Source organism: Belonocnema kinseyi, chromosome 3, assembly GCF_010883055.1.
Source record: "Belonocnema kinseyi isolate 2016_QV_RU_SX_M_011 chromosome 3, B_treatae_v1, whole genome shotgun sequence".
Classification (NCBI taxonomy): domain Eukaryota; kingdom Metazoa; phylum Arthropoda; class Insecta; order Hymenoptera; family Cynipidae; genus Belonocnema; species Belonocnema kinseyi.
In genome coordinates, this window is record NC_046659.1 from 7,898,658 (window position 1) to 7,924,651 (window position 25,994).

A 25,994-nucleotide genomic window follows, 5' to 3' on the forward strand; every position below is an offset into this window, starting at 1 on the left:
CCCCACCCGGCCACGGTTAAGTGGTGCGAAAAAAAGCCCTACGGTTGACGATTTAAATTAGAGAATATCGTGAAACTTATGAACACATATTATCTTAGAAATCTTTGGAAGGTTTTAAGTTCAATGACGTCGATTTTATTGTAATATCTCTGTTACTCAGCTCTACTAAGTAGCGATGATTTAAATATAATTTAAGTTGAATAAAAGGCTCTTGAAGTTCCTATAATATCTTTTAGAAAGTTATCATAATAAGTGTTTTTTGTTTTATTCCAAATGACGATTTTAAGAAAAGAATCGACACAAAACTGACTACAGTCAGTTAATTGTATGATTCGCAGTTAAATTACGAAATAAAAAATAAGGCTTTCCAATTTACGTTAAATTAATAGATTAACAGGTTACAATATGCAAAGTTTATTATTACTTAAAAAACTCTTTCCATTTACAATTGTAAACGTTTTTAGTTAATTATTGTCGATTCTCCTCTGACACGTGTGATACTGACTTATACTTAGGAGTCATGCTTTAAATCGAGTACATTTTCATAATTTAAGTCTAATAGAAGGCTGCTGAAGTACCTGTAATTATACATCAAGAATTTAAATAGTGAAAAGCGTATTATTTTTCAATTGTTTCTAGGCAATTGTTTTTCAGTAAAGGATCGTTAAAATAATTGACAACAATTATTCACGTATCACCGTCAAATTACACGGAAAAAAGTAGACTGTAAGATGTACAATTTCGAACAGAAAAGCTAAAGTTTAAAGCATACCCACTGTGAAATGAGCAATTTTCAGAGTATTGAATGCAGCGTGAACCAGTAATCTGAAATTATACTAGTCGAAATACCATTTGTAGCAACACAAAGGCAGCTAAGGTTTAGGATTCTTTCGTCTTCAAAGGCGCTCATATGCGCCTTTTTTTAATTTGGAAAATTGCCCAAGATATGGAGATAACAAAATTTTACGAAGTAATGACCAACAAAATAAAAATCTTGCAATCCGCATTGATGAAGGGAGTTACCTATAGCGTTTTAAATGCGCTCATATGTGCCACTTTCAAAATTGACAAAAAACTATAATCAACCCCTCATTGCCACTTGTTACGATTCACTATCCGACGATATCTTTAAATAAATTAAATTACAATATAAAAAGGTATAATGATCTCTTCGTATATGATTTCAAATACCCTCATTAGCGCCACTTTCAAAATTGAAAAAAAAACCATAAACAACCCCCTAAATTTGGAAAATTGCCCAAGATATGGAGATAACAAAATTTTACGAAGTAATGACCAACAAAATAAAAATCTTGCAATCCGCATTAATGAAGGGAGTTGCCTATAGCGTTTTAAATGCGCTCATATGTGCCACTTTCAAAATTGACAAAAAACCATAATCAAACCCTCATTGCCACTTGTTACGATTCACTATCCGACGATGTCTTTAAATAAATTAAATTGCAAAATAAAAAATTATAATGATCTCTTCATATATGATTTCAAATGAGCGTATACGCGCCACTTTCAACATTTAAAAAAAACCATAAATAACCCCCTCAATTCCAATTGTTATCAATCCACCACCCGATCATATCTCTAAATAACTTAAATTTCAGTATACAAATTTAAAATGATCTCTTCGGATAGAATTTCAAATGCGCTCATCTACGTCTATTTTGAAAGTGGCAGATATGAGAGCATTTGAAATACTATACGAAGAGATCATTATAAATTTTTATTTTTAATTTAATTTATTTGGAGATATTATCGGGTAGTGGATCGATAACAACTGGAAGTGAGAGGAGATTGCAGCTCTTTGTCAATTTCGAAAGTGGCGCGTATGAGCGCATTTGAAATCATATATGAAGAGATCATTATAAATTTTTATTTTGCAATTTAATTTATTTAGAGATATCACCGGGTGGTGGATCGATAACAATTGGAAATGAAGGAGTTGATTATGATTTTTTGTTAATTTCGAAAGTAGCGCATATAAGCTCATTTGAAATCTCAGACAAAGAGATCATTTAAATTTTTATTTTGCAATTTAATTTATTTAGAGATATCATCGGGTGGTGGATCGAAAACAATTGGAAATGAGGGGGTTGTTTATGGTTTTTTTTCAACTTTGAAAGCGGCGCGTATCAGCGCATTTTAAATCATATACGAAGAGATCATTATAAATTTTTATTTTGGAATTTAAATTATTTGGAGATATTATCGGGTGGTGGATCGATAACAATTGGAAAGGAAGAAGACAATTTATTGCAATTTAATGTATTTGGAGACATCAACGGATAGTGAATCGTAACAAGTGGTCGTGAGGGGTTTTTATGGTTTTTTTTCAAGTTTGATAGTGGCGCGTATGAGCGCATTTGAAACCCTATACGAAGAGATCATTATCAATTTTTATTTTGCAATTTAAGTTATTTGGAAACAACATTGAATAGTGGATCATAACAAGTGGTAATGAGGGGGTTGATTATCGTTTTTTGTCAATTTCGAAAGTGGCGCACATGAGCGCGTGTGAAATCCTATACGAAGAGATCATCATAAATTTTTAGTTTACAATTTAAGTTATTTGGAGATATCATCGGGTGGTGCATCGATAACAATTGGAAATGTGGTGGTTAATTATGGTTTTTTGTCAATTTTGAAAGTGGCGCATATGAGCGCATTTGAAACTCTATACGAAGAAATCATTATAAATTTTTATTTTGCAATTTAAGTTATTTAGAGACATCATCGAATTGTGGATTGTAACAAATGGTAGTGAGGGGCTTGATTATGTTTTTTTTTGTCACTTTTGAAAGTGGCGCATATGAGCGCATTTGAAACCCTATACGAAAAGATCATTATAAATTTCTATTTTGCAATTTAAGTTATTTGGAGATATCATCGGATAGTGAATCGTAACAAGTGGTAATGAGGGGGTTGATTATCTTTTTTTTGTGAAGTTTCGAAAGTGGCGCATATGAGCGCATTTGAAATCCTATAGGAAGAGACAATAATAAATTTGTATACTGCAATTTTATTTATTTGGAGATATCATCGGGTGGTGGATCGTTACAAGTGGTTGTGTGGGTGTTGAGTATGTTTTTTCGTCAATTTTGAAAGTGGCGCTTATGAGCGCATTTGAAATTCTGCCTGAAGAGATCATAACAAATTTTTATGTTGCAATTTAGGTTATGTGGAAATATCATGGGCTAGTTTATCGGTATCAAGTGTTAATTGGGGGGTTGATGATTGTTTTTATTAAGTTTGAAAGTGGCGCATCTGAGCGCATTTGAAACCCCATAGGAAAGCCACTTTATCAATGCGGATTGAAAACTTTTTATTTTGTTCGTTGATAACTCGGTTATCAATGTGGCGCAAAATTTTTTCTTTATGGAGAATGTGAGCGCATTTGAATTCCCATAGAAAATCCCCTTCCTCAATGAGGATTGCAAAGTTTTAATTCGGGTGGTCATCACTTCGTAACATTTTGTTACCTCCATATCTTAGGCAATTTTACAGATTTTCAAAAAAATTTGATTGCGCATATGAGCGCATTTGAAGACGAAAGAATCCAGGTCATTAACTTTATATTGCACATCACTGTTGAGGATTTAGCACCTGCGTTACACTGCCCCCCTCCCCTCCCCACCAAACTATGATATCTATGTTAATTAGCTAGCGCAAAATTTTTTAGTGTAGGCGCATTTAAGCGCATTTGAAGTTATGAAAGATAGGTATGATGAATTTGGAAAAATGTTATTAGTTTAGAAAAATCACGCCAGCCCCCCACCCATTTTAATAGCTGATAACTCGGTTATGAATATGGCGCAAAATTGTTTCTCTATGGCGCATATGAGTGCATTTGAAGATATTCAAGATCATGTGATTTAACTTTTCGATTTAGAGATTGAAAGTTTCTAAAAAACAAAATTTAATTATTTGGTAAACTCCTAAGTGATAATCATAAAAATGTTTTTCTTTCATACAGTATACAGACACCTAAAATATAAGCGATTTCAAACATGCACTCACTTCTCTCAGGATATATCAGGAACAAAATAAGATAGAATAAGTTTTAAAAAATAAGTTGAAAAACTGATATAATGGCGCTTGAAATGAGCGCCTTTTAAAGTATTCTTGATGAATTGAGACTGAGTTAGTTAGTGAGAACGACCAATCTGATTTCTGATTTTTATCCATTTTCATGATCTAGATAAAATGTGGGAAAATAATGGTAAGCATTGTTAAGTTAGGCAAAACGAACCTTGAAATCTTCTCTTTAAAATTAGGTGAAGACAATGAAAAATATTAACTGGTTCTCGAATTATCATAAAAAATCGAATATTTCTCGGTCGAGCGGCGTCTGCAGTCTATATTTCTCGTACATTGACAAAGGACGAGCCCCGCTCGACCGTGCGCTTTTTGTCTTTCGCACGACTCTACATTTGTTATGATAACCAGAACCACTGAACATTTTCACAGTTTCTATGGCTAACTTTAAAGAGAAGATTTCAAGGTTTGGTAACAAAAATACTACGAATGCGTCTAATTTGACGCATCGTTTGATAAACTCTTCAACTCTTTTTCAGAAGTTATATTATCTGATTTGAGGGCATATTCTTAATCGCTAGTTTGTTATAATGATAGGTATTATTTGTGACGACCAGGGTAGTCGTTAATAAGAAGTATGTACATTTTTCTGACTACTGGTTAAATACTAAGGGATCGCGCTGCCTTTTATCCAGGGCTACATATTTTTTGCCAGTAAATTTCCGTCATTATAACTTTTTAACTTCATTAGTCCAATATCGTACTCTTAAAGATTAAGTTCCAGCGAAATAATCAAAGATGATTCGATAACTTTTCGTCGAGAAAGATCGGAAGAAACATTCTCTCGCATTATTATGAACATTGTGCAGAATCACATAAGATAATTGAAAAAAATTACATCCGTGTTATGTATTAAGACCTACAAATGACCGTACTTTTTTAACTTAGATTTTAGAAGTGATCTTTAAATCCTGTTCGTTTATATCATTTTGTATGATTAGAAAGAGATATTTATCTGCGATTCGGTATTTAGAAAATCTGTCTTACCATTCTTATTATTTATTTGTGACGTGCGCCGAAGAAAGGGGATTTACTCTGAAAAGTGATATTTTTCAGGACGAGCGGTTCAAAACGACCCGATAGCCTAAACTTTTAGGAGAGAGGAAAGACTGACGAAATCTTCCCTCTCCACTTACCACTACATTCTCACGGAAGAAGATAGGTAGTAGACGTGGAGATTGAAACAAAAGTTGGCCCACTCCCAGAGATGCATATTTCCATTGTTATATCATTTTTTGATAAAATTGATATATTTTGAGAAAACTTCGATTAAATGTAATACCATGACAATAAAAAGCTGTTTTTTTTTGACAACAGGTCACTTTTTCGAAAATTATTACAAGACAAAAGGTACTCTATTACAGGTATACTCGAAGATTAATACGAAGTATTTGATCAAAATGTTAATATTTACCAAGTTATTTGCATTTTTCCTTCTTTTTCCCATTTTTTCTATCTCCTGGTGTATCTTTAGCAATTTAAAAGAAGTTGTGCTCAAAATTAGTACACGAATAGAGTAAGTCTTGTGCAATGAATTGACATCAGCCACTTTCAGTTATAGCAATAACTTATTCTGCTATAAATAATCATAATCAGTGTCACGATCTCAGCTTCTGATTATCGTAGACAGTTTTAATAAAGGTGAATATTCTTATAAAAATTAAACAACAAAATCACTTTACTTTAAAATATCCATTATTTATTATTGTCAAGTTTTATATTTTGCCGTCGAGATACGTTCGATCTTTATTACCGTGACGAAAGTCAAGTTTCCCGGACCCAGCGTGGGGTCGTCTCATATTTTTCGATGGTCATTGGTATAGGCATGACAAATTCTTCGTGGTGCATTTTTAATGCAGTTCTATACTCGGAAAAATGCACTACGAAGAATTTGTAATGCCTACACCAATGACCATCGAAAAATATGAGACGATCCCACGCTAGTTCCGGGAAACTTGACATTCATCACGATAAGAAAGATCGAACGTATTTCGACGACAAAATATAAACTTTAACAATAATAAACAATGGATATTTTAAAGTGTCACCTTTATTACAACTTTCTACGATAATCAGAAGCTGAGAACGTGACTCTGATTATGATTATTTATAGCAGAATAAGTTATTGTTTTACCTGAAAGTGGCTGACGCCAATTCTTTGCATAAGACTTACTTTATTCGTGTACGAATTTTGAGCACACCTTCTTTTAAATTGCTGAAGATACAGCAGGTGATAGAAAAAATGGGAAAAAGAAGGAAAAATGTGAATAAATTTGTAAATATTAACATTTTGATAAAATACTTCATATTAATCTTGGAGTATACATGTAATACACTACCTTTTGTCTTGTAATAATTTTCGAAAAAATGACTTGCTGTCAAGAAAAACGGCTTTTTATTGTTATGGTATTCCTTTAATCGAAGTTTTCTCAAAATACATCAACTTTATCAAAAAATTATATATCAATGAAAATATGCATCTCTGGGAGTGGGCCACTTTTTGTTTCAAACCTTTTTCTGTAAAATCAATTTCAAGAAATTTCACCTGAATGTCCGGCGACTTCGAAGCCGCCTGACAACACTTTTGCATCCAGCTCAAAAGCTATAAAAATGTGTAAAAACCTTGATGAAAATGACCAATTTTAGAAGAAGCTATGATTTGCGACGTTTATATGCAAAGTGATTATTCTAACTTATCCTCAACTAAGAGACCGTATGGAACACATTCCTCAAACCAACGTTGAAAAACATAACAAGGCACTTTACATCGCAGCCACGTTTGCTACAAAAGTAGGTCTTACTGCGTTGAAGAGATTGCAACGGTGCTTACAAACCGTATTTCACTAGCAGCAGAATTGACCACGACAAAACTGAGATCAATTGATCTGCCATATTTTCGGAGACCGACCGGTCATTTTATTATTATTCGCATACCTTTGAATTATTATGTGAAGTAATGGAGCCTTTCGTGTAGACATTTCATTACAGCAGCTCGAAACAGATGATGAAATATAATGAGAAATTTACAAAAAAAAAAATGTTTTATTTTTAATAACCGCATTCAATTTATTTGTGAAATCATGCAATTTCACGTGCTGTCACTTACAAATGTAATCGAACGCTTAAACGCTATGAAAAATCGCACCCTCGTGGGATTCGAACCCTACCTACCTAAACAACCTAAAACCTAAGCCTATGTCGGACGCTTTAGCTAAATACGCTAATGTATCGCTTGGATTCTGTTGACAAAATCTCAGTCAAGAAAGTAAAAACAAAAGCAGCTACGACAAATAATTTATTGAAACATTGGAGTTGAAAAAATTGTTTAAGATACAAGCTACTTAAACCTGATTAATATTCTAACTTTGAAGTAGAGATTGAACATTGAATCGAAGGCTGGTTGAAATTAGAAGAAATAAATCTTGAAAATGAAAATTTTTAAATGCTAAGAATTTTATAAAACTTTGCTAAAAGCTATAGTAATTATTTATACATTTTTATAAAATATAAGATTGCACATTATGTGATATAATAAATAGTATAATAGTATAATAAATTGCAAACATAGGTAAGTGAAGTAAACGGTGTTTATTTATATATTTTTTAATTTTATTCCTGGAACAATATTTGAAGGGTTGCAATATACAAATTTAGGTATCTAACAAACAAAAACAAATTTTTTTAAAGAAACGAAAAAGTATTCCGTAAAATCAAAATCAGCCTATAAAGATAAAAACAAAAGTTACTTCCGAGATTAAATGTTTTTTATTTGAGGCCAAAAAAGTATGATTAAACACAAGTATCCAGTTCCAAGAAATAAAATGTGGAAGTTTTCAATCTCAAATTTCGTGGGTTTTGAAAATTGTGTTTAAGCAGGGACTGCAAATTTATTCTTCAGCTTTAAAACATGATAAAAACTTGCTCCTGAAATACGAGGAGGCTGAATAAAAATAAAAACACAGCTTATAAAAAAACGTATTCTGTTCCGGGAAAATAAAGATTTAGTGTGGCGGTATCGCACTGTAACAGCCATAAAAGTTTTGAAAGTGGCTTTTAGTAGAAATTAAAGATTTTACGTTGAAATTTGATTATACTATAAAATATAAATCAGACGAATGGAAATAAAACTACAATGCTTACAGGAACAGTCGAGAGTGGCGCGAACTCGCGATATGTCGGTGGTACTGTAGCGTTAGTCACTAGTACCACAATAATCTGTATTGTAATACAGCACTCTTCATACAAGAGTCAAAATATCTCAAGTGTGCCACTTTCAAATGGATAGTTCTATTTCTAATCAATTTACACAGTTTTCGATTTGTTTTTATATCGAAATAACTACGCTAAAATATTTTTTCAACATTTTTTTAAAGTTATTAACAATCAAAGTTCTTAATAATTTTTTTCAAACATGGATTACTCGCGAACGGTCCATCTTTCGAAAATTTTGGTAAAAAAAAGGTTTTTTTTGCAGCGCTGTTCGAGTACGTTCGGACGCGCGCAGGTATCATATTGAGTACAATATGAGACGGATTTCACGCTAAAATGATCAATGTTAAAAAAAAGATGTTTTAATCAAGTGGTTCAACTTTCTACAAAGTATAGTCATTTTTTTAATCAGAAAGATGAATTTTCAACAAAACAGATCCAGTATCAACTAAAAAAATCGATTTTCAACCAAAAGTCGAATGGTTAAGTTTTCAGTTAAAAAGATTAATTTAAAAAAATAATTATATTATCAAAATTGTTCACTTCCCCACAAAATAGATTAATTTTCAATTAAAAGAATGAAGTATCATTTAAACCAAATTAATTTTTCAATAAAGTAGATCAACTTAAAGCCAAGAAATATGGAAACAATTGGGTAATAAATTATTTGGAATAAAATTATTATGGGTATCATATTAAGTACAATATGAAACGAATTTTAAACTAAAATGATCAATTTTATTTAAAAAATGCATTTTTAATCAAGCGGTTCAACTTTCTACCAGATATAGTTATTTTTTGATCAAAAAGATGAATTTTCAACCAAGAAAATTTATTTTCTACTAAAAAAGAATAAAGTGGTTTAATTTCCAATCAGGTATAGATAAATTTTCAAACAAAGGAATGAATCTTCAACCAAAAATATTATTTTTAAGAGAGTCTTTAAGTATTCAATGAAGTAGTTGAATTTTCAATCAAAACATGTGAATTTCCAAAAAAAATCGAATGGTCAAATTATCATTGAAAATATTAGTTTTTAATTCAAAAAACAAATTTTAAACAAAAAATTAATTTTTCCAACAAAAAGATGAATTTTTGACTGAATTATTGAAGATTCAACACAAAAACTGAATTTTTAATAAAATAGTTTAATCTTCCACAAAGTATAGTGAAATTTTCGACCAAGAAGATTAATTTTCTATTAAAAAAGTATTTTTAACAAATTGATTTAAATATTTAACCTAGTAGTTAAATTTTAAACCAAAAAAGATAAATTTGCAATCAAAAATTTAATAGTTGGTATTTAAAATAATTAAGATTTTTAATTTAAATACCAACTACTAAATTTTTTTATTGACAATTTATCTTTTTTGGTTTTCAATTCAACTACTAGATTGAATGTTTGAACTATCGCGTCCGAATGTGCTCGATTAAGGCTGGGGGTCGGAGCGCGGTAACAAAAAATCAATAACTTTTGAACTACTGCAAAATACAAACCTTTTTTTCAACAACATTTTCGGAAAAAATTGTAGAATCTATTGAGACGTGAAAGAATTCATTTACAGGCGGAGAAGTTTTATTAATTTTCAATTGTTTAAAACAAGCGATTATTTAAGCAATAGAAAAATGTTTTTTTACCACCGAAATTTTTTTTAGCGTAAAGTATATTTCGTAAAAAAATTTTCATAACTTTATTATTTAATTTCGATGAACCGTTCGAAAGTAATCTATTTTTGAAAAAAATGACCAAGAACTTTGATTGTTAATAACTTTTTTAAAAAAATTTTTTACAGAAATATTTTAGGGGAGTTATTTTGATAAAAAAAAAGAATCGAAAACTATATAAATTAATTAAAAATAGAACTATCGATTTAAAAGTGGCACACTTGAGATATTTAGATCCACAAATTATTTTTCCACTTCCCTCCGTGCATAATGAGGAAAAGCTTACGTAACTGACTTCGCGATTACGGTCCATTTTCTCGTAACTGAAAATGTTTAAATCGACCTAAACGACAATGCCACTTACGTAAGATTTTCCATAGTACGGCAGATATGAAGTTAATTATAATCTCAATACATCTTTTAGTTTTTATTAGAAAAATAATTAATTATTAATAATTGATTATAAAAGTAAACTTAATATAGTAAGAAATAAAACAAATCTCGCTCAGCGAATAACACCGTTTGAAAGTGGAGATATTATAATGTCGCCCAGTAACATTTATTTTCCCGGTTCACAATGTACCTCTAATACTGTCAGTCAGGATTTGACACAGTACGAAAAAGGAGATGTTATAATTTTACACTGCGCAATTGGTGCGGGGGACGCCTTATATTGGTATGCCGGATAACTATTGCAAACTGCATTGGGAAAACGTAAGGTCTACCAGTTTTTAAGTGAAACCTGACAATGTGACGCAGTAATTTCAGCAGCGTTTGCCAACGCTATTCCACTCTACAATGTCAAACTGTAATAGCTGCTTTATGTTTTGCTACAAATGGTATTTCGACTAGTATAATTTCAGATTACTGGTTCACACTGCATTCAATACTGTGAAAACTGTTCATTTCACAGTGGGTACGCTTTAAAACTTAGCTTTACTGTTCGAAATTGTACATCTTACAGTCTACTTTTTTCCTTGCGGTGTATACCCACCGTCACGTCGTTATATCTACAATGAGGTAAACCATGCTTTCGTGGCAAACATTTCCGCATGAAAATTAAGTATTGCTATCTGTACCAAGTTTTTGAAATCCTCGAGATATAACTCGAGGATTTCAATGCTGAAAACGATTTTTTATATTTTCACAAGGTTCTTAAAATCCAAGAGGAAAGACACGCGGAAAAACAGGAGGATTTCCGCGAGGAATTGGGATTTTATAATTTTTACCAATTTCCTAAAATCCTAGAGGTAATCCACGTGGAAAAGGGAGAATTTTTACGCGGACGTATTTTTGTGTTTGTATCAACTGTATAAAATCCATGAGAAAACCCTGTAAAAAAGAAATCATTGAATTGGATTATATGGCTTTAAAAAAGTGTACACTTTAATGCCTATAAATCTAAACAAATTCCGTTTTTGTCCGAATGGCCGTTTAACGGCAATCGAATGCATTAATTATATTCAATACATCCGGTCGGAAAAACATAAAATGGCATTCGACTTATTTGGTAATTCAACGGCATTCGTTCCATTCTATGCCTCGCATCACTGAAGGTATTATTGTATGGTATTGAACTGATACGGTCAGTTGACTGCATTCAATAAGATTAAACAAGATACTTTAATGTCATATTTTCTGTGTGGATTCAAAACGATTCGAACAAAAACTTTTGACCAAAAGAAACCAAAAGGAGCCCCTACAAAGTATCGCTAAAAACCTTACTGAGTCCCCCTTCGGTTCCTTCTTAAAAAAGTAAAAAAAAAAAAAACCAGCAAGATCAACTTTTAAATTGTCGAAATTCGGATTCGACGTTAAAATTTCCATTAGAAACTCACGGAGTAATCGCAATACTTTTTCTTCCAACGTTAAAAACTTTAAAAAATAAAATATCTGTCATTTTTAACAGATTGAAACTTAAGTTTTAAAAATTAAACTTCTAAGAAATAAGAAAATTTCATTGTCATCTGTTGAGAATTTAGAAAAAAACAAATTTTTCTTAAAAAATAAGTGTTAAAAATGTGACCTGAAAAGTCTCACATGACCTATGAACTGAGCATAACTTCAGGCTATGTAACGAGAATGTCACGTGATCGAAACTGGACCTCAATTTTTCTTTCCCAATTTACGTCTAAACGGAATTAGGTATCGCTCTACAACTTTAGGAAATAAAAGAGGAGGCAATCCTTGGCGGACCGAAGGAACCGAAAGGAACCTCTACAAAGTACCCTCAAATACCCCATTAAGTCCCCCTTTGGTCCCTTCTTAATAAACTAAAAAAAACAGCAAGATCAACTTTTAAATTGTTGAAATTCGAATCCTACGTTAAAATTTCCATTAGAAACTCACGGAGTATTCGCACTACTTTTTTTGCAGCGTTAAAAATTTTAAAGAAATTAAAAATAACTGTCATTTACAGTGACCGAAGGCGCCTTCACGTGTATCTTCTTTTAGTAGCAGTTAATAAGTGTTCTGTCGGTAACTTTAAGAATTTTGTCTGGATACTAGCATGGATGCGCTTGAAGTCACCTCCAGCAGAAGTTATTGACATTTTTTAAAATTTTTAACACTGCAAAAAAGTTTTGCGAATACTCCGTGAGTTTCTAATGGAAATTGTAACGTAGAATCCGAATTTCAACAATTTAAAAGTTGAGCTTGCTGTTTTTTAGTTTTTTAAAAAGGAACCGAAGGGGGACTCAATGGGTTATTTAAGGGTACTTTGTAATTGTTACTTTCGGTTCCTTCGGTCCTCCAGCGATTGTCTCCTCTTTTATTTCCCAAACTTTTAGAGCGATACCTAATTTCGTGTAGACGTAAATTGGGAAAGAAAAATTGAGGTCCAGTTTTGATCACGTAACCCTCTCGTTATAAAGCCTGAAATATGTACTCAGTTCATAGGGCAGGTGAGGCTTTGCAGGTCAGGTGAGACTTTGCAGGTCAGGTGAGACATTGCAGGTCAGCTGAAGGTCATTCAAACTTTAACAATTTCCGGCTTGGTTTAACGGAGCAGCTCTTTATTTCCTCAGGTCGTCATTCTTGGAGTAACTTTCAACGAGAAATCCCATTGCGAGCTTTAGTTTGACCTTGAACTTGACCCCTATTTTCAAAATCCGAAAACATTAGAGTAAAAAATTTTAAGTTTCAATATTTACTCAGGTCATAAGTCAGGTGTGACTGTGCAGGTCTAATGAAAGTTAATTAAGACACCTATGATCTATGACCTGAGTACATATTTAAAGTGAAATTTTCCACTCTTTCGATTGCCAATGTCGAAAATAGGGGTTACCATTTAAAAACACAACTTTGACCTTGAAATTACCTTGAAGGTCAAGTTCAAGGAGGGTCCCCATTGGATTTCTCTTTTAAAGTTACTCTGAGAATGATCTTGACACATTTGAATAATATTTTACCTGGACAGTTATTTATGTGTTTCTAGACTTTTTGGACATATATATACAGAGACCGGACGAGCTTCGCCTCGGCTCCCTCGTGATTGTGATTAGCAGACAACACAGACTAGAATGAAAAGAAAATAGAGCGAAAAATGATACGTGTTCATCAATGCAAACACAGAGTGACCGCTGGACCTGGAAATCGGGAAATGACAGTGCATTTATTTATGAACCAGAAATTTTACACATTTTTAGAAAATAAATCTGTCCAGCTTTGATTTCAACCGTGTTTTAAATGATTAGCTAAATTGCCATAGTTTTGAATTATGATATCATTCAGTTTAGAATGCGTAGTTCAAAAATCTTTCACTTTCAAAATGTTCTATTTTAATTTTTGAGCGTACATTTTTATTTAAACAATTTTAAAATGCAGTTTTAGAGACTTAAAAAATTATAAATGTTTGAAATAGATGATTTAGGATTTAAAAAAAATTTTAGTCGATAAAATTTGAACATCAAATAATTAATAATTTTTTAATTGAACTGTAATTCAAGTATTAACAAGTAAATAATAATTGATTTTACAATACGATTCGGAATCAGAACATACTTTTATAATTTCCAGATATAAACTTTAAAAATTAAACTGTTTAAATTTTAATGTCTTATTAGTTAGCCAAATGTAAAATCCTGATTGGAACTTTATAAACTATGTTTAATTTTAAAATAACTTTAAAAATTTTAGTTTGAAATAATAATAATAAATTTCAGTTTAAAGTATTCCATTTAAACCAGTCTATTTTAAATTTTTTAATCAAGAGAAATAAAAATTATTTATTATTTAGAAATATCTTACTGTTCATTTAAAATCCGTAATTTCCAATGAAATACACAAAACTATTTAGAAGTTTAGAAGTTTAAAAAAATGCAAACCTAATTAAATATCTGAAATGATTTCAAATAATTTCGAAGATTTTTAAGAATTGTGAAAGGCTTTAAAAGAATAAAACACATTTCCTTAAGATTCATAGGAACATTGAAAATGATTTTTTATTTTGAAAAATTAATTTAAGAGAATGTTTAAGAAGATTTAGAAAGATTTACGAAACCATGAAAAATAATTTAAAATTTGAAAAACGTAGAACATCATTAAGATTTTTCAAGATTTTGAAATAAAATTTTTAAGTGTTTTTAGGATATTTAAAGTATTTGAAGTAGAAATAATTTAACTTTTAATTTAAGAAGTGTTCAGTTTATAAAAAAATGTAATTGTTCAATTTCTAATGTTTCTAGCTTAAAATTCCCTAAAATAGTATAATTTAAAAAAATTTAATTTATTGATTGATTCTTTAATTTAGAGTATTGAAAATGATAACATGGATAACCCTAAAATAAAATAACACGGTGCAGCAAAAACATTTCAATTAAATGTCATATAACAATGTTTTATCATCCATTGTTGAAATTCAATTTATTTAGGGTTAAAGAATTTAAGAACTTCTAAATATCTTTCAAAATGATTCGCATTTTTCCTAAATCTTTTTAAAAAATTATGTCAGATTAAAACAAAATGCTTAAAATCTTCCACATTCATTTTTCATAGTTTCGTAAACCTTTCTAAATCTTTTTGAAGATTCTCTTAGATTGATCTTTCAAAATAAAAAATCAGTTTTAATTTTCTTACGAATCTTAAGGAAACGTGTTTTATTCTCTTGAAGTCCTTCACAATTCTTAAAAATCTTTGAAATTATTTGAAATCATTTCACATATTTAATTAATTTTGATATTTTGTCAAAACTTCTAAACATTTCTTGAACTTACTTAATTTTTTTCTAAGGACAGTAGATTTGAAATGGTTATTTATATATAACAATTCAACAATTTGATTGACAAATAAAATTATTTTAAATAGTGTAATTAAAATTTTAACGTTGAAAGTTTAATTTTTTGTTTATTTCATTTGTAATTACGGATTTTAAATGAACACTCAGATATTCCTAAATATTAGATCATTTTTATTTTTCTGAATTAAAAAATTTCAAATTGATTGGTTCAAAAAGGGAATATTTTATACTGAACGAATATTTCAAATTTAATCAAAGCCTTTAATAACGATTATATTATTTTAAAGTTATTTTAAAACTAAAAATAGTTTATAAAGTTTCAATCGAGTGTTTACATTTGTCTAACTAATAAGAGTATCAAATTTACACAGTTTAATTTTTAAAGTTTAAATCTGGAAACTCTAAAAATATGAACTAATTCCGAATCGTGTTGTAAAATCAATTATTATTTACTTTTTAATACTTGAAATACAGTTCAACTTAAAAACGATTAATTAATTTCTATTCAAATTTTATCGAGTAACAATTTTTTTTTATGCTAAACCATCTATTTCAAACATTTCTAATTTTCAGTTTTTTGTAGTCTTTAAAACTGCATTTTTAAATTCTTTCAATAAAAATGTAAGCTTAAAAATTAAAATAGAACATTTTAAAAGTGAAAGATTTTCGAATTACGCATTCTAAACTGAATGATATCATAATCCCGGTCAAACAATAAATTCACTGTCATCTCCCGATTTCCAGGTCCAGCGGCCACCCTGTGTTTACATTGATGACAACGTATCATTTGTCGCTCTATTTTATTTTCATTCTAGCCTGTGCTGTCTGCTCATCACAGCTACAGCCATTCAAATGTTAGCGCGGCTCTCCCACCACTTCCCCCCATGCGACGGTTCTCCGCAATGGGGGAGTCGAGGCTACGCTCCGTGCGCAACTCCAGACTACGCTCGCCCGCTCTCTGTATGCATATATATATATATATATATATATAGAGAGAGAGAGAGAGAGAGAGATTTCAGTTGCATCCATTGTAAATGTTATACATGAAACATAGAATTAGATATTAATATTACATTCTAAGCTGAAATAGAAAAAATCGTTTTGGAAGAAAGTAGCGCTGGTGGGAATCGAAGAGGGGTGTCGTGGGAGACTTTTTCCTGTTACAAAGCAAATTATGATATTCAGGAGTTTGTTAATCCTCATAAATTCCAGTGCATATGACGTTATTCGGCACTGAGTCACCTATTTTTAATAAAAATGTATTTTAATCAGAAAAAGTATTTCTTAATTCTTATCGATGTGACAATCAATACTATTTTCCCGACTATAAATATCATAGATTTCTATTGAACTCTTGTAAAAATAAATATTTTAATGGCAAATTTTACAACCAATAGTTTCTCCGCGTACCTGTGGGCTTTCCTATTGTAGTTAATGTTATGTTGCTCATCAAATAGAATGTTTCAATCGGCGCGTAATAAAACTTCAACCAAGTTCAGAAAGGAATGTCACGTTATTGTACTTTCGTTGTGCTGGAATTTGTGAAGTAAATGCACAAGAATTTACTATGAAAGCGAGAAGGGCGATTGACAAATTTCCCGATGAATTACTTATATGTAATTCACATCTCTGAATTATAAATGACATTCTATCATTGACTTAAATTATCTTCATTTTAAAAAGCTATTCATTATTATATAATGATACTGATATTGATACTTACTTTGAAAACAAACATTTCATCAATATGAAGGTTTTCAATTCAATAAAAATAAATAAGTCATACCTATAGGTACGACCGTTTATAAACCTGGCTGTAGCACTGTGAAGAGAAACTGTTGATTACATATGTTCCCAGTTGCACTGATATGATATCCAACAAAAAATCTATTACAAGGTGATTATGAAGTCAAGGTTTGCTCATATGACTTTATATAGACCACAGACCTTTATATATAGGCTTTTGGAAAGGTGTCCAAAAAAATGGCGAAATCTGTGGAGCACTCAAAACTTGTCTCTGAGATTTTTTTTAAATAGGACTGCTAAAAAGTAAGATTGAAAAAGTGTGACAATGACGTGAAGTGGGAAGAAAGCTGGCGACTGTGGGATGGCAGCTAAGCGATCGCTAACCTGTTTCGGTAATAGATATATCTGCATGCTGCTGATACCTGTCTTGACCAGAATTTTAAATTTAAATAAAATTTTCAATTGGTGACTAATTTTTTGTATAAGTCCGAATAATTGGGGAATATAATAACATCCCTATTGCAAATACCTATATAGATCACTAATAGGATTGTATATAAGGATCCTATATAGGGTCACCTATATAGGTCAGTATTGGAGCCACCTATAGGAAATGAAACAGCTTCCTGCATAGGATACTATATAGAATCCTATTAGTGACCTATATAGGACAGATGATGAACCGAAAGTGTTGCGCAGTAGTTTTCTATAGCAGATACAGCTGCGCAGTAGTTACTTTTGACTGTGTGATTTCCTTGTTGTGGGAACCTGTATAAGTTCTTATATGGATTCTAACGTAGGAAGAAGGAACCCATACCCTCACCATAGAATCATTTAGGATTCTATAAAGGATCCTATGCAGGAAGCTGTTTCATTTCCTATATACTGACCTATATAGGTAACCCTATATAGGATCATATATAGGTCACTTATAGGATCCTTATATAGAATCCTATTAGTGACATTTACAGGCACCTATATAGGTATTTGCAGTAGGGATTACTGTTACTGAAATAAATAATTGATTTCTTCTTGAAATAATAATCATGTTCTTGGAAGAGGAAAAGTGTATAAGTGATATTTATAATAATTTCGAAATTTTCCTTAAGATTATTTATTGAATTATTTATAAATCTTGGCGTAAATTATAATAATTGTATAACTCATCATTATATCGTATAAATGTATAAGCTTATCGGTGTACCTATTTCTTACGTTGTAACGTACAAAGGAAATATGGAAACAGTACATGACGTAGAATCGTATGTATAATGTGAGTATTGAACACCCGATTATGGAATTATAGAACAACAATATTACTCGCACTGCCATGATTCTAAAACGCCATCAGAAGGGCACGACTAATTTCGACAATAAGCTCTGAATTCAGAAGAATTAAGAATTTGCATTTCTATGAATACGCGATTTTTCCTCCGTCTGAAAATCCTCCAACGGGAAAACAAAAATTGCAAATACTATTCCTCTCAGTCGACTTGGTAAAATTGAATGGAAGCATTTATTTAACCTATGTTTCATGATAAAATCGTTTTATGACTTATAAATTAGGAAAATATTCGAATTTATATTTATTTATATATTAATCATTTATTTAAACGTATTAAAAAAAGTTTTAATGTAAAATATGTGAATTAAAAACATTTTACCACCAGAGAGGCAGACTTGAATTTACTCAATTAAAATTCCAAAACTTATATTCCACATGAAGGCATTAAAACCATTTATTATACATATTTTCTGAACTGATTAGAAGGAATTAAATAAACCCTAAATATGAACACTTTTGCGGAATACAATTACAATTAGCCTATCGGTACAATTAGAAGGAATTAAATATATTGAAAACAGGTTCTCTTTTGGAGAATAGGAAACTATGCGGCGGTCACTATGAAAATAGAAATTAATATGTTTAGGAGATATCCTATTTTTATATTGACATTTTATACAGATGGAAAAATCACACATTAGAAAGAATAAAATAATCTTCACTTTTATACTGAAATCTTAAAATATTAATTTTTCTCTATTCAACGCTTAACACAGGGATGTTCTTCTAAGCAGTTGCTATTTTCTTCGTCAAAAGAAAAATACAAATTTACGATTGTTAGAGAGAAAGTTATGATTTGAATATCATCGACCCTTATTCGCAGACATTTGTTATTCTCACTGGCGGACCGAAGGAACCAAAAGGAGCCTCTACAAAGTACCCTTAAAGACCTTACTGAGTCCCCCTTCGGTTCCTTCTTTAAAAAGTAAAAAAACAGCAAGATCAACTTTTAAATTGTTGAAATTGTGGCTTTAAGCGCATCTTCTTTTAGTATCAGTTAATAAGAGTTCCGTCGGTAACTTAAAGAATTTTGTCTAGATGCTAGTACGACGCAGTGGAAACCTCAGAAAACAACGCTGCGATGCAAATGAGAGAAGTCAAGCTGTGTCCTTGAGGTTACGAGAGGAAATGTCAGGACTAAAGGTAAAGGATTTGTTTAAATTCTCATTTGTCATATTATTCTTATAGGGGAAGGTATTAAATTTGTATACAATTAGACATATCAATTATTACATATATTTATTTACATTTATTTGCCAATTTTGAATTTTATTTTTCAACTTCGCGTGCAAAATACTACTTGTGCTATTATGGATGCGCTTGAAGTCACCTTCAGCAGAAGTTATTGACATTTTAAAACATTTTTAATACTGCAAAAAAAGTATTATGATTACTCCGTGAGTTTCTAATGGAAATTTTAACGTTGAATCCGCATTTCAACCATTTAAAAGTTGATCTTGCCGTTTTTTGACTTTTTAAAGAAGGAGCCGAAGAGGGACTGAGTGGGGCCTTCAAGGGTACTTTGTAGAGGCTCCTTTCGGTCCCTTCGGTCCATCAGGGCTTAGATTTAAGAGATATTCAATGCACAAATTATTTAAAATAGAAACCATTCTATGCAGCAGACTTAAAATTTAATACAGATTTTTTACGAAAAAAATTGCAACAATTAAGCAAATGTCTGCATTATCTTTCCGACATTTAAATAGCTTTACGACACGGACATAGAACGTACGGAGAAAAATGGATGAACAAAGTTAGAGAATCAACATTTAGAGAGCCAGTCCGTTCTTCTATATTGTCTAAAGAGCCATCCAGAATTTTGTTGTCATAATCAGAGAGACTCTCATTTTATGACCAGTCAAACTGTTACAAGAAGGTCCCTACCGAAAAGAATCTTTAAGTATATACTAAAAATTCTTTAGGTCAAAGAAGCTCAGAGAAATTCTCCGCAGGCACTCAAGTAGATATGTTTTAAGGTCCAGGTAGTTCTTTTAAATGTTTTAAAGGCTTTAAAATGTCCTTTCTTGAATTGAAATAGCAATACGATCATAAATAACAAGCAGAAAGGCTATATCAATAGAGTAGCCGACACTCAAGGGTCCTTTATTAAGCTTCCGGATTAAAATTTAGAAGTAGATTTTTTTCATTTTATAGTTAATAGCCTAAAACATAATAATTCGGAATCTACGGGTTTCGATGATTTCAGATATCTAACTTTTTTTTTTAATGCTTAAAATTGGAATTAATACAACGTTTCTCGTAAATGGAATGAGATACGCCAAAAAAGACAACATTTTTTAATTCAACTAGAAAATTGTATATTAGTATATAAGTTATAATTATAAATAAGTATGATGAGAAAATTCATCAATTAGAAAAAAAGTGTTAATAATTTGAAGAGAAATTAAAAAGGGAGAACGGATTAGCCACGACCAACTACTGTAAATAACTCTGCCCGCCCGGTACGTGACGAATACAAAAGGAACATTATATTACCGTCGCACCACTCTTAAAAGGACCACTAAAAGGATCTTTAAAAGGACCCAAATCTCTCAAACTATCTACGAGACTACTTTGTTTCAAATCGACTCTGTTTATAGGCTCAAATCGGCCAGACTATTTCGCTAAAGAAAACTCAGAGATTTCTTTCGGTAGGGGTCAGACTAACTATCAAGAATAATCAAAGTATCCTTTCGGAATGGTCAATACGATCATCTTGTTTTTACTTATTTCAACCATCCACGGAAGAGCAAATGACCCGTCGCGAAGGGCCAACCTTATTAGTTACCCTTGCCATGTTTATTTAAAATAATCGAATGTCTAAGTCAAATGTTTACAACAAATAATAAATGTAAACTTCACTTCATTAGTCTTTTTTGTAAGCATAGAATTATTGGTATAACTTTATTCTCATTATTTCCTGTACACAGTTACTTTTCCTATTTGATCAATACAAATAACCAAGCGAACCTTCACCAATCCGGTTGCCGACGCGATGCATGCAGTGTGAAGGGATGCGAGAGTTGGGATCACCTTGGCGTCCAGAGCATATTCGGAGTGAGTGAATGTTATTGAGCCGTTCAGCGTCACATTTTCTGTTCATGGAATTTAAACATATTTTTAATAAGTTTAAACTGCTTTTCGATATTTATAACATTCGTGAAAAGTGAAGTGCGTAAGAGAGAACATGATGAAAAGTGAATTAAGTTTATTCTTTTGAATTTTTAACGTCAAATTTTATGTTTTCAAGGGATGAAGGATAAATGCATGACTGAACGTTCAGTTATCAATTTTTTGTCACCGTGTCGTTTCAAACTCAAAACGTGCAAAAATTTTCATCTTTTATTAATGATGCAGAAAGTAACAAGATATTGGGCACTGGTTTCTGAATTAACTCGAATGTTTAAAATCTTATTATTTAGTGCAGTATAGAGTGCCGCCACGCCGTGCCCTTAGCCTTTCGTGCTCCAAACAATATACACTATAACGGCGTTTATATCCGCTCTCACTTATATTCTGTCCCGCTTATATTTCTGCTATAGCTCTCATTTATATCTGCTCGGCATCCACTACAAGCCAATTAGCGCACAGCGCGGCAATTTACCCTTTGCTAAGTAGCAGCGGTGGAATCCCCTCCTTATAGGATATAAGTGAATGTTTACTGTTTTTGGATATCAAATTATGTATCATACGTCTCGCTATCAACAAAAAATAAAAAATGCTTTTAGAAGTCATGTATTTCATACAAAAATTGTCAGGTTTTATAGATTCCACTTAATTTTATATTTTTCAATCTCTTATGAGAGAAACTGGAATAAACAGAAAAAGGACAACAAATATAGAAAATGTAGGCTAATCAAATCGAACCCCTAAAATGGCCAGATTGACTGTCCGAGAAGATCAAGTCGACTATCTGAGATGATCAAATCGACCCTCTATGGTAAGCGAATTGACCCTTTATAATGATCAATTCCGCCCTCCGTGTTGATCAGTTCGACCGATTGATTTGAACCTCTTGTTTTTAACATCTTAACATAGTCGCTTCAATCATCTTCAACCCTAGCGGAAGAAACGGAAAGTGTCTGGAAGGAAGTATCGTTCCGATCTAGGGTAGCCACAATATTAAATCTTCCAATTTCCTTGATATTTCCCTGATAGGCAAGAATTAGGAAAGCGAATAAGGTTTAAATAATGCGCCAAGCAAAATAATGAAACAAGCCAGAAAAATGCGCTTTGCATGATAGTATGTTCATATTCATATCTATTGAAATCCCAGCAGTTTTTACACAAATTACAGGGTTTCTCTTAGCTTTGACATATGCTTAAAGTATATTATTTTCTACATATCACTCTTCAATTTCATACAGTCAAATTACAGTAATTATTTTTCGTTTACTTTTTACTTAGTATTAATGTCATTGCAATTGCATTGAAATTACGCATTATGGAGTTAAACAAATCAAATGATTCAGTGAGTCTTGCACAGATCATATATCAACCTACACATATTCTGTCCTGGAGAGTTGTAAGTATTACGTGTATTATCAATTTTAATATAGTAAAGCTCTTGACATCGTGTATCAACCGAAGGCACTCGAAAATGAATTCTATTGAGTAGAAATGGTCAGTTAATTTGACCTTTTAATATTTTGAATAGCATTTTTAGGTAGTGAAGTAATCTTCGACCTTTCAACAGCATTATATTAAAACGTGTATGATGTGTTAGGTATGAGCCTCCTCTTTCAAGATAAATACCCTCCTCCTTAAACACCAAATACCTCAAAAATTTCTTTTTTTATCTTTTCAAGTGTCTCAGCATGTGATGCACATATTAACATTTCCCTTTTCTTAAAACTCTTACATTTCATGTACAAATATCCAAGCATTGTGCTGCCTTGTCTACTCGTTATATCAATATGATTCTAAAATCTTAATTGCCAGTTAAAATTTGCTCTTAATTCGACGTTATTGATTTAGTAATTAAAGTTTATTGAATTCACAGTTCTAGAATTTGTAACCACTGAACTTTTTTTTCAGATTAAGCGTCAGCTAATTCTTTATACACCATTCATACAAATTTTCTAGATCATTCTGTAGCTGCACACAATCACCTACTTGTTTTATTAGTTTATATATCTTTGCATCGTCCGCATATAATATCATTTTTTATGAGATCTTATTAGTTATATCGTTACTATAGACAATATGAAAAATAGGACCTAAACTTAAGCCTTGCGAAACTCCCGATTTAGGCTGATAAATGTCCGTAGGGTGACCTGCGAACTGAACATAGTGATTCCTATTTCTTAGAAAATGCTTAATCAGTATAACAAGATTGGACGGTAGATTAAGATCACGAAATTTTATTAATAATAGACTGTTGTTCACTTTATCAAAATCCTTTGAGAAACCGAAATAGACTACATCAACTTGCTTCCCACTTTTTAGCGCTTCTGAGGTAAACACTGTGAATTTACTGAAATCTAATTGTAGATTTTCTGGGTAAGAAACCGCGCTGTGCAGGATTTAATTATGGTTTTAGATATGCCATAATAGTATCAGCTAAACACATCTCAAATATTTTGGAAAAGTTGTTTACAATTGACATAACACGATATTTCTTAGGTCAGATCTGTCACCCCCATTGAAACTGGACACACATTGGTTTCTTTCCGTTGTGATGGATAAATTGTACTCTTGAGAGCAATATTATCTTCATCTTCAACATAAGCGCTCTCAAAGTATTCTGCAAATGCCTCAACAATCCTGCCCTCTTCGTACAGTTTAAAGCCCTCATACATCATGATTCCAGAAATCCTCGTTTCATTTTTTAACTATAAGGCTATGTTACAAATTTTCGCAGTATCACCCTGTGGAGTGTTTTCTGCGTCTGCTAAGTAATTTTTATGATAATCTTTGGTCATTTCTTAGCGATTTTGTAAATTTTATTGCGAGTCTTCATATCAGAAGCCGATTTTTTTCATCTCGAAATTTGTATTTGATTTTTAAATAGTTTTTTAATTTCTTAGAAAATCAGACATCACGCATCATCTAAATCATTCATCTTATACCACTCATTCCAATTAATTTTAGCTAAGTCGAAGTATAGACACGAATAGTCTCCTTTTTTAAATTAAATATGTTTTGAAAATCTATCTGAAACTTACAAAGTGCATATTTTGTCACGCAATTACAGCCAGTTAGTAAAGAGGGATGGTGCTCATCCTCATTCGCCATAGTATCTAAAGTGTTTTTTACTGTTGACATCGTATTCGCAAGAACTAAGTCTAGACATCTATTGTTATTGTTCAAGATTTTGTTGTATTGGGTTAAATCCATAGATTCAGTAAATTCGCATATTTTATCCGCCCTGATATCTGAGAGAAAACCTTGACAAAAATCATTGTAGTTGCTTATATGAAAATTTGCAGCAATAATAAATTTCCCATAATATAATGATCCTAACAAAGCCATTTTCTCTGTAAATAATACAAATTTGTCAAACGTTAAAGGTGAAAGTACATACAGAACAACTATTTTTAATGAATAGAAGTTTTTAGATATTTCTGTAGCAACAATATTCCTGCTAGGAAAATGATTTTTTAAACTAACCAATGATGTTTCTATTGACTTAAAGTGTGTATTTATTGCTATAATAGTTCCCGCACCACTTTTCCCAATTCCATAATCTCTGTAGAAAGTATATTTATTTATTTTAAATAGTTCTGTGGAGTAAACCCTTGGGGTCAACCAAATTTCTGTCAATAAAATTAAATCAAAGTTGTTAGTGTCTGAAAACAAGCGAACCTTCTCCGTCTTTGTACTGAACCCCCTAACATTCTGATAGCAAATACTTAGCTTGTCTCTCGCTCCACATTTTTGTCTTCCACCAGTTTTCTTCTTCTCTTCTTTTTCGATTATGACAGGAACATGTTGCCGATATCCGATTTGAAGATCCGCTTTCCATTCTAACATTATCTTGGTCAACTCCTAATGTAGATTCTGAAGTTCCTTTTTCTGCATTTTCTTTCCGGTTGGAGTGCATCTGATTCCCTTTAGAATCCCCATTTTTGGGCCTTCAATACTGTATATATAGTTTTGTGTAGGTTTCTCGCCTGCATCTTCGTCTCTAAGATTAACTTTATTGCCATCGGATTCGACCTGTTCTGTAATATTTTGCCAATTTTGTAGAATTTTTTACCTTCCAGCACAAACTCAGAGTCAAACCATTTCATATTTTTCGAAAAGTTTTCAGACTCACTTTTCTTACTTGCAGTGTCCTTTTTCTCCCCATCAACTTCTGCCAGACCGAAAATTATGAATTTGTTTCTTCTGCCATTTCTATCTTCTAATTCATGTACACAGGAATTGTAATTACTTTCATCATCCTGGACCGGGGGTATCGTTTCGCTCGCCGTAATTTCTTCCTGATTAATTCGCTCCTCCAATATAGTATATCGATCTTCTATATTTTTGATTCTCCCATCAAATATCTTGTAGCCTTTTTGAATATTATCAATCCTATGTTTCACTTCCTAGACGCAGCAAGAGACAAGCAAACCATCTTTTCTCTTTCTTATCCTCGATCCACAATTTAAATAATATGTATTTTGGCATCCAGAACAATTTTTCAGATTAGCACCCTCTCCCGGCGAAATCCTGCGGTTGTCCTTATGAAAAATT

At 31.7% G+C, this 25,994-nt stretch overlaps 1 protein-coding gene and 1 long non-coding RNA gene across 7 annotated transcripts in view; one reads left to right on the forward strand and one right to left on the reverse strand.

Moving 5' to 3' along the window:
* LOC117169108 (acetyl-CoA acetyltransferase, mitochondrial) overlaps positions 1-17,223 on the reverse strand; it is a 260,337-nt gene extending 243,114 nt beyond the window's left edge. For 3 of the 6 annotated variants that reach the window (XM_033355258.1, XM_033355257.1, XM_033355259.1), the window contains exon 1: positions 16,944-17,223. The gene's annotated coding sequence lies outside the window, so the exon portion shown is untranslated. Of the gene's footprint in view, positions 1-16,630; positions 16,753-16,943 lie in introns of all 6 variants that reach the window. The other 3 variants (XM_033355262.1, XM_033355261.1, XM_033355260.1) reach the window with 2 other exon arrangements.
* LOC117169113 overlaps positions 17,209-25,994 on the forward strand; it is a 156,336-nt gene continuing 147,550 nt past the window's right edge. Inside the window, exons 1-2 of the long non-coding RNA XR_004466612.1 lie at positions 17,209-17,358; positions 19,350-19,454. This is a non-coding gene — a long non-coding RNA (uncharacterized LOC117169113). The remainder of the gene's footprint in view (positions 17,359-19,349; positions 19,455-25,994) is intronic.